Below are 11,094 nucleotides of genomic sequence, written 5' to 3' on the forward strand. Positions count from 1 at the left end.
GCCTCTGGCAGCTCTCCACTCTCTTAGAATCGATAAAGACAGTGCTGGTATGTTCAGAATACAAACCAGAGCAAACCTGAAACACTTCACTTTACCACACGTCGTCTAAAAGTGATGTAGAGAAAGCAATCAAAGCAAGTCACAAAATGGGAGACAAAGGGGAACTAAGTTGAATGAAAGAATGAAAAGTGCATTGACATAAGCTTTAGGAAATTTCAAGCAGGTCAGAACATTTTTACCTTATGTACAGGCACCTTTTGCTTGCGTATACTAGTCAATTTTAATTCTTTAAAATTATATTCGGAGTCACGGAAATTATACTTCAGAATTTCAGAATAGTTTGAACTCCTTTGTTAAAGAAAGAAAAACTGCAATGCTCACTAAAACAACTAAAAATGAAGAGAAATTAACAATTAAAGCCCTGAGCGGTATTGTAGTCTGCAGGCACTACCCGCCCTTGCCGCCCCAATTCAACCTGCCGTCACTGGCTGAGCAGCCGCTACTAGCCCCTCACTCTCCCCCTCTACCCCCTCAGAGCTGTATCTGACAAATTCTTTAAAAAAAGAAATTTGGGGGGAAATCTGCAAAAGTAAACATTTGGATTTCATTAGCAACAGAGGTTTTTTTATTAACCCACACATTAACGCTCACATACAGAATATGTTCATATCGTAGGTCATATTGTTTCATTTTAGCTTGAACAAACGATTCATGTTTTACGTTTTTACAATATTTTGGTAAAAATTGTGCATGCAATAGAGAAACCCAGAACTCCTGGGTGGTGATGAGGAGCTCCTCTGGGGCTGTGGGCGCTCTTCTGGGGCGGGGACCCGCATTGGGCCCTCCCGGCGCGGCAGGGGGGGCACTTTCCTGGTTGGGCTTAAGCTTGCACTCTCTGTCCCCCGATGCCTGCCTGCTCTCTGACTTTGGGGGCCCTCGTGGCGGTCCTGCTGGGGGGGCGATTGTTCTCTATCTGCTACTGTGGGAGGGGGTTGGGGGTTCTAGCTGCCGCTACTGCTGCGGCGGGGGTCTTGGTGTGGTGATGACTGGGCACTCTCCCTCCTTCTTTTTACATTCCATCATCCATTTTAAAAGAACATAAACACACTCACTCGAGCACAGGTGTTAGCTTACCTCTACATAAATACTTTGCGTGACTGAATGAAATACTTCACACTATTTGGTTTGAAGGCAAAAGTATGCATGTGTGAACAGTATTTGTATTGTGTACATGTCTACATGTGAACATTTTTGGAGCCAACAGGTATGTTTATAACATTAGAGTGTGTGTGTGGACAGGCACCGCCCTTCTAGACTTGTAGTACATCTGAACCTCACTGTAGTGATTGTAACCATCCAGCAACTTGTTTAATGCTGCTTCATGGTTTCACCCCCCACCTCCCACCCTCCCCCAACATCCCTCTCTCTTCTTCCCTCCTTTCCGTTTCCGTCCGCTCCAAAACAAGAGATTTTTTTCCAATATGATTAAAATGAACAAAGTTTAGCCTCGATTACAAAAGGGGTTTATTCAGTCATACCTCTGGTTTGTCTGAAGATTCATAACCCCTGTTGTTAAAGTAAAATATCTCCAACACAAGAGGCCTTCAGCTCTCATCTGTTTGCCCAGCTGTTGGACAGGATCATTTAAAAAAATAAATTAAAGAAAAACAATAGAGAAATGCTACAATCTACCAAGTAGCTTCCAAATAATGCTCGTAAAGTCTAGATTTATAGCTGGCACGCACTAAAGGGTTTTTTGGGGGGAAAATTCAAGATGGCAGCCTCTTCCCGAGGGCAAAGGGGCAACTAAAATTTGGGTGGTGTCCAAAGTCCCACCCTACTCCCTAACAACTAAAAAACCATATAGTGCGGTACTATCTTGTGCACTTGATTTCAAAAGCAATTCGGACACAATGCCCATTACTTAATTTTTTTTTTTTTTAACTGTGAATATGACGTCATCGATTTCACGAAGTGAAAATCTCATTGATATAAGCGTTTTACGATGACTATGAATCCGCTTCGTTCTGAAGATAAAAACGTTGATGGTTTATTAAAAAAAAAAATACATTTAAATATGTATTTTGGGCAAAAATTGTTCAGACGCAATGCATTGTGGTCTATATTTACCAATCTAGTGAGCATCGACACACTGTTTTTTTTCAGAGACTTCTTGGAAACTTCCAGAGCACTCGATTTTGGAATTGTAAATTCGGACAGCACTACAAAATGGCGAATGCACTATATAGTCACTATATCGTGAGTAGTGAAGGAATTCGGACTCAACCTTGCTGTGCAAAAATGTAAAAATTGCCAAATTCTACACTATACCACAAAATGGCCACCAAGCTGTAGGTCCTGTGGCCATCCCATAATAATTTCAAAACGTTGCATATCCCCGACATGCGAGTTTTGCTTTCGTAACTTGATTTTAAAGTTTGTTTTGAGAACCATAAAACATTTTTGCCCCCTGTCTAGTTTGCAATGGTTTCACCTGCTAGGATGTTTTTTTGTTTTTGTTTTTAATTTTTTCTTTGAGAAGGGATAGGGTTTGAGTATGTGGTGGCGGTAAAATTTTCACACAAACACGCTGTAAAAAAAAAAAAGAATTGCTCCAATTTGCTTTGTTTTTGTATTTGGGACAAATCCAGAATAAACACATTCAGATTATTTAGTATTTTCTATGCATTTTTCTTATTTTTTACATAAATTAATTTACATATCTGATTATGTTTCCATAACACTCCTGCTTCTTTCATTTCTGTCCGCAAGGAAATTCTTGCCGAGTTGCTAAAACCCATCCCATTCTGGCTGCATTTACCTGATTACCTATTTATATTTGATATAATAATTGCCACGCCTGTGTCAATATAGCACAGTCTTTGCAAGCGTGTGTGAGTGTGTGGTGATTATGGGAGCTATTAGCAGCTAAGTGGACGCGTGTCTGGCAGCACGCCCAGCCTGTTCCCTCTGGAGGGAATGAGCGCGTCTTAAGAAGGAGAGAAGGAGCGGCGCTCTGTCAATGTTTGGCTTGTGCCGCAAGGCTGCGGGTAGATGAACATGTGTGGCAGAAGGTGTAAAGATTTTTTTTTTCCTATAGCCAAAAGGCAACATTTCATCTTTTTTCATACTTTGATCTTTTTTTTTTTTGTTAGATTTTGATTTTAGAGCTTCTTTGGAAATCAGACTAACATTTTCACAATTAGCTGTAGGACAGTTTTAGCTGGAGGTACTGTGTAATGTATGTGCTTTTTGTCACGTTTTTTGTGCTCCTTTATTTATTTTTTTGGTGCTCATTTTTTTAAGAACTACAAAAGCAAAAAACTCCAAAAAGCCTCATCTGCTCATGAAAACTATGAGATGAGCTGCAGTTAAAAGTTGAGAAGCCGCAATGTGTTCGTCTCATAGACATGATCGGTGTGTGTTACCTAGAGAAAAAATGAGCAAAGAGAAACACAAAAAACTAGAACAAAAAACGCTTTTTTTAATATAAATTCAAAATCCTTTCATAGTTTTAGTTGTTGAAACAGTGAAATAATTACAATAGTCAAATATTCTGTATGGTTTAGGTTTGTATATCTAATAATCTGCCAATCCATGTTTTTTTTTACATTACCTTTTATAATGGCCAGTAAAAAATATTTATATTTTAAGCTTAACTTAAGCAGTTTTCATTTTTCAATTTTTTAGTATTTGGCAAAACCGATCAAGTAAAAGTTAGAAGTAGAAATTTCAAAGATATTTTATTTCGAACATTTCAGTGGATTTTCTTTGCATTAATCCTTTTGTCTTTCTACAAAAAAGACAAAAAAATGTCTTTGTTTAAATTTGTTTGTGTAGATTTGCATGATGCAAGACAGCAAATGAGCCCCCACTTCGGTACACCATCTGTACCGAATCATTCCAAAAGCGTGACAGGGGTTGCTACCTGGCAATCTGTACAGCAGGTCTGGCCACAGCTCTACATTGATACACTAGGTGGAGCTGTTTTCGCCTTCTCTTATGCTGCATTCACACCGGACACGATACCTGCATTAGGGGCGTCGTGTTTCATTGTTAATTCAAAGTACAGACACGAACTGAGGTCCTGCGGCGCGATTTGAGCATTGGCAGCAATGCAGCGACTCAGCTTTGGGCACATGACGTTTGTGGTATCTTGATCAAAGGGTAGAAAAATGTATCCCATATGGCTGCTTGACGCAAGGAATTTCGTCCTGAACTTCCATCCATCATCTGAACTCACTGGGGCTGCGGGGTTGCCAGAGACTGTCCTGATTTCTGTTGGGCGAAGACACCCTGGAAAGGTCGCCAGCGATCAACAGCACCTGCGGTCTGGCCAGACCCTGGGTGGCGGCGTTCACTATAGCTCCAGCTCCTCAGACTCTTTGACAGAGTGGCAACCTGTCCCGGGTGTACCACGCCTTAACCCAACAGTGACCTGTACAGTCTCCTGCAACCTAGCATAGCTAGCAAGCAAGCATCGCAGGGTCTGGCACTTGCTGTGCTGGCCCGCGGGCAATTGGCTGCCCAGCAGACGGAGAGCAGGGATCGTCATAGCAACTGCAATTGCTTCAGCTTCATGGGCTTATGATGTTTAAAGCAGTGATTGATCCGATTTGATCTCAAGTCCACATTTCTATGGCAACAACTGCCAATAAGGTTGTCGAAAGTCATGTTTTAATATTCAGCGTGAGACCACCTACTTTTATTAAGGCATCATTGGTCAGTTTCTAACTTGAATAACTAGCAATTAAGAAAAATTATAATGAGATAAAAACTAGGTAGGATTAGCTTGAGCATGTTAAAAAAAAGGTACTAGAGTGAGAGATAATGACTGAGGAGTAGTGTTTATTTCTCTATAGAAGTCCATGGGTTTTTGGCTTCTTGGAGCCAACAAATAATTCCTGTTTGGAATGCCAGGGGGGAGGAGTCACTCGGTCCATTTCTCAGGAGTCAAGGTTGAACTTCATTTTCCAAACATAGACCTCCATACAGTGTGTCCAGGCTTCTGCACGATAACGTCTGTATGTTGTAGTCAAATGTTCAAGTCCCTAACAGAATAAAACCATTGATTGATCAACCTCTGATTTTGTCTTTGAGTTTATCAAAGCTCTTTTCAAAACATTTCCCAAATTCACTCTCTACTCAGTGAAAAGTACTTTTGTAAAAAGACTGCATTTGAAACACTTTAATGATAAGAAACCCATCAATGTTGCACATTAGTAAATAAAATGGCTCTGGGCTACTTAAGTTTGCAGTTTTTAGCCAAAAAATAAAATAAAATTGAGAAATTTTCTTACAAACTCCTGCCCCTCAATGAGTTGTGGGCAGGACCATTGGTGCAGAGCAACACCGCCCCCGTTTCCCTCTCCATTGCCGACAACTCAAAGCCGGGAGTTTTTTGGCCCGCCCAACGTATTTTCAATGTCACAAATGAGTTCTTTTTAAACTACTTTTTTTTTTTCCTCTGCTCCTGATTCACAACGATTTGAATGAAGAAATACTAAGAAATGCAATTCTTTCTTTCTTTAAATATGTCCTCCTTCATCAGAAAAATCCACTGGAATGTGTTCTAAACACCCAAAACACAATTTACAGATCGTCTTTTCTTCAACACATGACTTCATCCTTAAAATCCAGCATTTCGGAAACCTTAGAAATAATGTTAAACATCACCTCAATTAGTGCTGATTCCCTCTGTGTGCGCCCCCCCCCCCACATGTCACACACATCCCCATCTACAGTAAAGGAGAGGATAAAAGTGACCTTGGTCCAGCCTAGGGGGCTTCAGCAGATGGAGAGAAGGGCAGAGGGCTGTGGCACATTAGTCTATGCATACCACCCTCACACACATTCACACTCTCGTGGACAAATGCTGGAGCCGCCAGGGTGACATTGCGTGCGTTCTCGACAGGGTCGCCCCCTAAGTCTCACACAATGGTTTTGTCCAGCAGGGAAGTCCAGATAGGAAACCTCCCAATTTGGGAAGGTTGTTATTGATAAAGATACAAATTAAAGAGATTTAAGCTGGTTACAAACTCCAGACAGAAGGCGTGCTGAAAAACATGTTACAGTTTCCTTACATATGTGCATCGGCAAGAAAATAAAAGTCGCAAATTTCCCATTTTTTTTGGGTGGCAGAAGAATTCATAAATAAGGCCATTTGGTCTTGGTAGTTTCTCACATTTATGTGGGACGAATTTCTGAGGATCCTGAGCGAATAGAGGGGGAGCAAGCGTCTGCATATGTCGCTCCAGATTGCAACAGCGCGCTAAAAAAAACAGCAGCTAACGAGAAGGGGAGGAAGGCAGCGGGGGGGAGGAAGAAGAGGGGGGAAACAGGGGAGGAATGAGGAGAACATTTGTGGGGGCTACGACTCTTTGGAAGGAAGTGCTGCCGGCCCACCTGTCTGCAAGCCCGCCAGCTGCAGCACAAACGCGCTCCTGCAGGAACAGGACACATTTACCGAATCCTTGTTGTTTGATATCGTTTTTTTCATTGATAAAAAATGTTTTCTTTGCTGACACTTTTTTTTTGCATAAATGACATGAGACAAACCCCTAAGCGTTTGTAACGAAACATGAAAAATGTGAAACAATTTAATTACCATGTAAAGCTGTATTGAAAAGGTGGCCTACGCCTTTCTCCTATTTCTTTAATCAGTTATCAACTTTTCATAATAGTGGCTGAACATGTCATTAAATGCAATTGAAGCTCATACTGTTTTAAGTTGATATTTGTTTATCACCCTAATCAGATTCACGCATCATCTTTTTGTTTGACCTTGACGTTTACTTTATTGAAGTGACATAAGCTCAGCTCTGTCTTTGCAAATCTACGACAGAATTATAATAAGTGTTGATACTTCTTTTTAAATATAAAGCCTTCCCACTTTCTCCCTTTTTTGTGATTGGGTTTGCTGCTCTTGACTTGATGCACCTCTGTGAACATGCTGAATAGACTTTCATTGAACACAAATCACATGCGGATATCCAACACAAAACCTGTTCTTATGCTTTCCATTGGCTTGTTGTTGTCATGGTCAGTGCTATATTTGATTTCCAATATTTTGATGTGGTCTAAAGAAAGAGTTTGTGACTCTGCAACTTGTACATCTTTGCCCATTATTCCAATTTGCTCTAAAAGGAAGTCTCTTCTAGAATGTGTGAGTAAAAACTATAGAACGGAATAACAAAGACAAGTCATTTTGGAGCCATTGGTTTCAGTATGCTGAGAAATAATCATAACAAAAGAAAAATGCATTTTTTTGTGACTTTAATTTTGAATTATATACACCAAGACACCAATGACCTATCCTATTGGCTCTGCTAGGCATTCTGGGTTATGTAGTCAAATAACATATATATTTGTTATGATAAGAAATGTGACATACTTAATTTTTTTTGTTTTTGTTTGGATTGCTTATGACTAGGTCCATTATCACCCTTTTTAAGCAAACTTCTTTTAAAAAAATGAATTTTTGTGAAGAATGTCGAAAATGTCAAAAAAATTGCTGCAAAAAGAACCATTTTAAAGGGTCAAAAATCAATGAGCTAAATAAGATAGAAATGCCACACCACGAGTTAAATATGCAAAGTTGGAAATCATATTGGAAAGGAGACAATGCCGGCTCACTGCTGTACAATTGCACAAACTTAAAAAATAATTTATTACTCTCAGCAAATAAAGGACAGCTGATAGGAAACATTTTTGGAAGATCTGAGAGAGTTTTCTCTCAGAATAGTGAACATTTAGGCTAATCATTTAGTGATGATGGTGTAGGTACAGTAACCATTCGGCCTGCAATAACCGTTCAGGGTCATTTCGACTGATAATAACATCACACTTCGGTAACCCCACTTTGACAAACTATGTAGCATGGAGATCTGCTCGGACTCTACATATTTTCATTTCACGTTTCCTTTTGTAACCCTTTCCTTCATAAGTTGTGTCTGACATTATTCTTTGTAATGTTTATAGAGAGATTTCGCCACAACCCACTTTGTAAAAAGATCTGTGGCTGTTAGAATGAACCGGCTGCAGCACTGTGATAATAATCTACCCGACAGCTACATGCACGCACTGTGGTTCTGCACTCCTGTCCAGGCTCTCTGGCAGCAGGTATGTGCCGATTTATCAGTCTGGCTTAAGGTTTCAATCACTGCCTCACCGTCACTTTGTGTGCTTGGTGACATGAGTGCCATCGATATAGAAGAAGGATTAGCTTCTATCATTTTCATAACTCTTTGTATTGCCAAAAAAACTATTTTAATAAATTGGAAAAACAAGAAAAATATAAACATAAGTCAACACAGAAATCTGCTGTTTGATCATATCAGCTTGGAAAAAATGTCAGCCCAAAGCTCAAGTAACTTTGAAAGAATTCAGTCTCTCTGGTCTCCTGTGGTTGACTCCATGACTTAGGGGGTGGGGGGCTTGGTCGTCGCTGCTCCTTGCCCTTCTGCCGTGGTTTGGGGTGGGGGTCGGGGCTTCCGGTGCCTGGCGGGGGCGGTGGGGGGCTCCGTTGGTCGGGGGGTCGGGTCCGGTGCCTGGGTGGGGCGGGCTGGGGCGCTGCGTGGTCCTCTGGGCTTGGGTGTGGGGGTGCGTGGTGGGGGGGTGGGGTGGTGGTCTGGCTTGGCTTGGGGGGGTGGTCCCTTTGCCTGTGCTGGGGGGGGTTGGCGGGGGGCCCTGCTCGGGTGGGGGGGGCCCAGCGGCGCCGGATGGGCTGCCCATCTGCACCTGGGGCTGGGATCGGCCCTTCCCTGGCTCTGGGGCGGGACGGGACAACCCTCTCGGGGCCCCCGGTCGCTCTGGGTGTCGCCCGCTTCGGCTGCGGGGTCTGGGGTGGGGTGGGGTGGGGGGCTTGTCGGCCCTGTCCTGTGGGGGGGCGTTCTGGGGGGGAGGGGGGGCCCATTATTAGTACGGGTCGGGGGGGCTAGCGGGTCGGGGTCTCCGCTGAGGCAATCAGTGGTTGCCTCGGCCGGTTGGCCTCCTCGGTCCCGTCGAGGCCTGACCAGAGCTCTTCTAGGGCCGGCGTCTGGGGGTGGGGGCCTGGGCTTGCTCCGGGGGGGGGCGACGCTTTCTGGCTCCTCTCTCTCTGTGTGGGGTGGGTGGTGCCGGGCCTGGGGTGTCGGCGCCTCCGGGGGTGGGCCCCTGGGCTGGGTGGCCCTGGCCCCTTTGCTGGGGGTGGGCTGGGGGACGGCTGTTTGACCACCGGGGGACAGTCTACCAGCTGTCCCCAACTTACCCCCTTCCTTATATAACCTCATATTAGGGTGAGGGGGTGGGGGGTCTAGCCTGCGATGCGCCTTGGGGGGGGGCTACTTGGGAGTGGCCCCCCTCCTATGGTTGCCGTATGGAGTGGGCCCCCCCTCTTTCGGTTTTATTTGCACCTTAGACATGTAGGGTCCTTGGTAGGGGGGGTGCTTGGACATCACTGCAAGCAAGCAGCTGATGTCCTCCTGGCACCCTACCCGCCAATTTTAACCGCACCTTAGACATTTAGGGCCCCTTGGTGTGGAGGGTGAGGGGACATCACTGTGAGTAATCAGGAGATGTCCCCTTAGTGCCCTACTCGCCAATTTTAACTGCACCCCCCTTAGTACACACACCCCTCCCCCTTCAATATATACATTCAAACATAAACACACACACATGCACACAAACACCCTCTCAAACACCCATACACGCACACACATTTTACAAGGAAGGTGGGACCTGGGTCCATCTGTCCCCTACCCCTTCCCTGGTGGGGGGTGTGGGCCCCTTGGCGATGGCGGCCGTGTCCCTTGGGTGCCGGCTCCCTGGGCCCGGCGGTGCTCTCTCCGCACGGTGGGGGGGTTCATATTACACCTGAGCCGGGGGTGTTCGTGTCCCTGGGGGTGGGTCCTGGTCCTTGCCCCTGGGCGCTGGGCCCCGCCAAACTTCCAACATGGCCGAGCCTGGTCGGGCCATATTTATAACATCCCTTGTGGGCCGCCCTTTTTTCCCCGGGGTTCCCCCCTCCTGGGCGGGGGCGGCGGGCCCCTGCCTTGCTCCTACCTGGACCAACCGTGGGCCGGGTGGGTGGCTGCCTGGAGTGCGGAGCGGGTCTCCCTTGGGGGGTCCTGGCTCGTACTTGGGGTCGGGGCGGGGGGATGCCCGGAACTCCTGGGTGGTGGTGGGGTGCTCGTCTGGGGTTGTGGGCGTCCCTCTCCGGTGGGGCCCTGCGTTGGGCTCTTCCGGCGCGGCGGGGGGCTGCTTTCCTGGCTGGGCTGGGGCGGCGCTCTCTTTCCCTCTGCGCCTCCCTGCTCTCTGGCTCTGGGGGCCTCGCGGCGGTCCGGCTGGCCCTGGCCTGGGTGGCGGTCTTGGTCGCCCGGGGGGCGGTTGTTCCCTGCCTGTTCCCGTGTGGCGTTGGGGGAATTCCGGCTGCCGCTGCTGCTGCGGCGGGGGTATGGGTGTGGGGGTGGCTGGGCGCTCCTCCTCCTTCTTTTCACATTCCACCATCCATTTTAGAAGAACATAAACACTCACCTGAGCACAGGTGTTAGCTCACCTTTGCACTAATAGTTTGCATGATTGAATGAATGAAAGATTTCACACTAGTTGGTTTAAAGGCATAGGTATGCGTTCGTGAACACTATCTGTTTTGTGTGCATGTTGACATGTGGACATTTTTGCGGCTAGCAGGTGTGTTGATAATATTTGAGTGTGTGTGAACAGGCCCCGCCCTTTTTGTACTACATTTGAACCGTACCGTAACGATAAACAACCAGTAAACCTGTCTGCTCTATGCTGCTTCATGGTCTTACCCCCCTTCCCCTCCTATTATCACCCTCCTACCCCCCCCCTCTCTCTAACGTCCCTCTCTCTTCTTCCCCTCTTTCCTTTTCCGTCCGGTCCAACACCAAAGATTTTCAAACATGATTGAAATTAATAAATTTTGGCCTCAATTACAAAAGGGGTTTATTCAGACATACCTTTGGTTTGTCTGAAGATGAATAACCCCTCTTGTTAAAATAAAATATGTCCAACACAAGAGGCCCTCAGCTCTCATCTGTTTGCCTAGCTGTTGGACAGGACAAGTTAAAAAAAAAAAAAAAAAAAAAAAAGAAT

The 11,094-nt window shown here is 45.3% G+C and overlaps 1 long non-coding RNA gene across 1 annotated transcript; it reads right to left on the reverse strand.

Moving 5' to 3' along the window:
• Positions 1-8,252: 8,252 nt before the first annotated feature.
• LOC144990189 (uncharacterized) lies at positions 8,253-10,775 on the reverse strand. The gene is made up of 2 exons (XR_013654178.1): positions 10,148-10,775; positions 8,253-10,116 (listed from the first exon to the last, which is right to left on the reverse strand). It is a non-coding gene; the product is annotated as an uncharacterized LOC144990189 (long non-coding RNA).
• Between the last annotated feature and the right edge of the window lie 319 nt (positions 10,776-11,094).

This window comes from Oryzias latipes, chromosome 2 (assembly GCF_053564925.1).
Source record: "Oryzias latipes strain Hd-rR chromosome 2, Olatipes_Hd-rR_3.1".
Lineage (NCBI taxonomy): Eukaryota > Metazoa > Chordata > Actinopteri > Beloniformes > Adrianichthyidae > Oryzias > Oryzias latipes.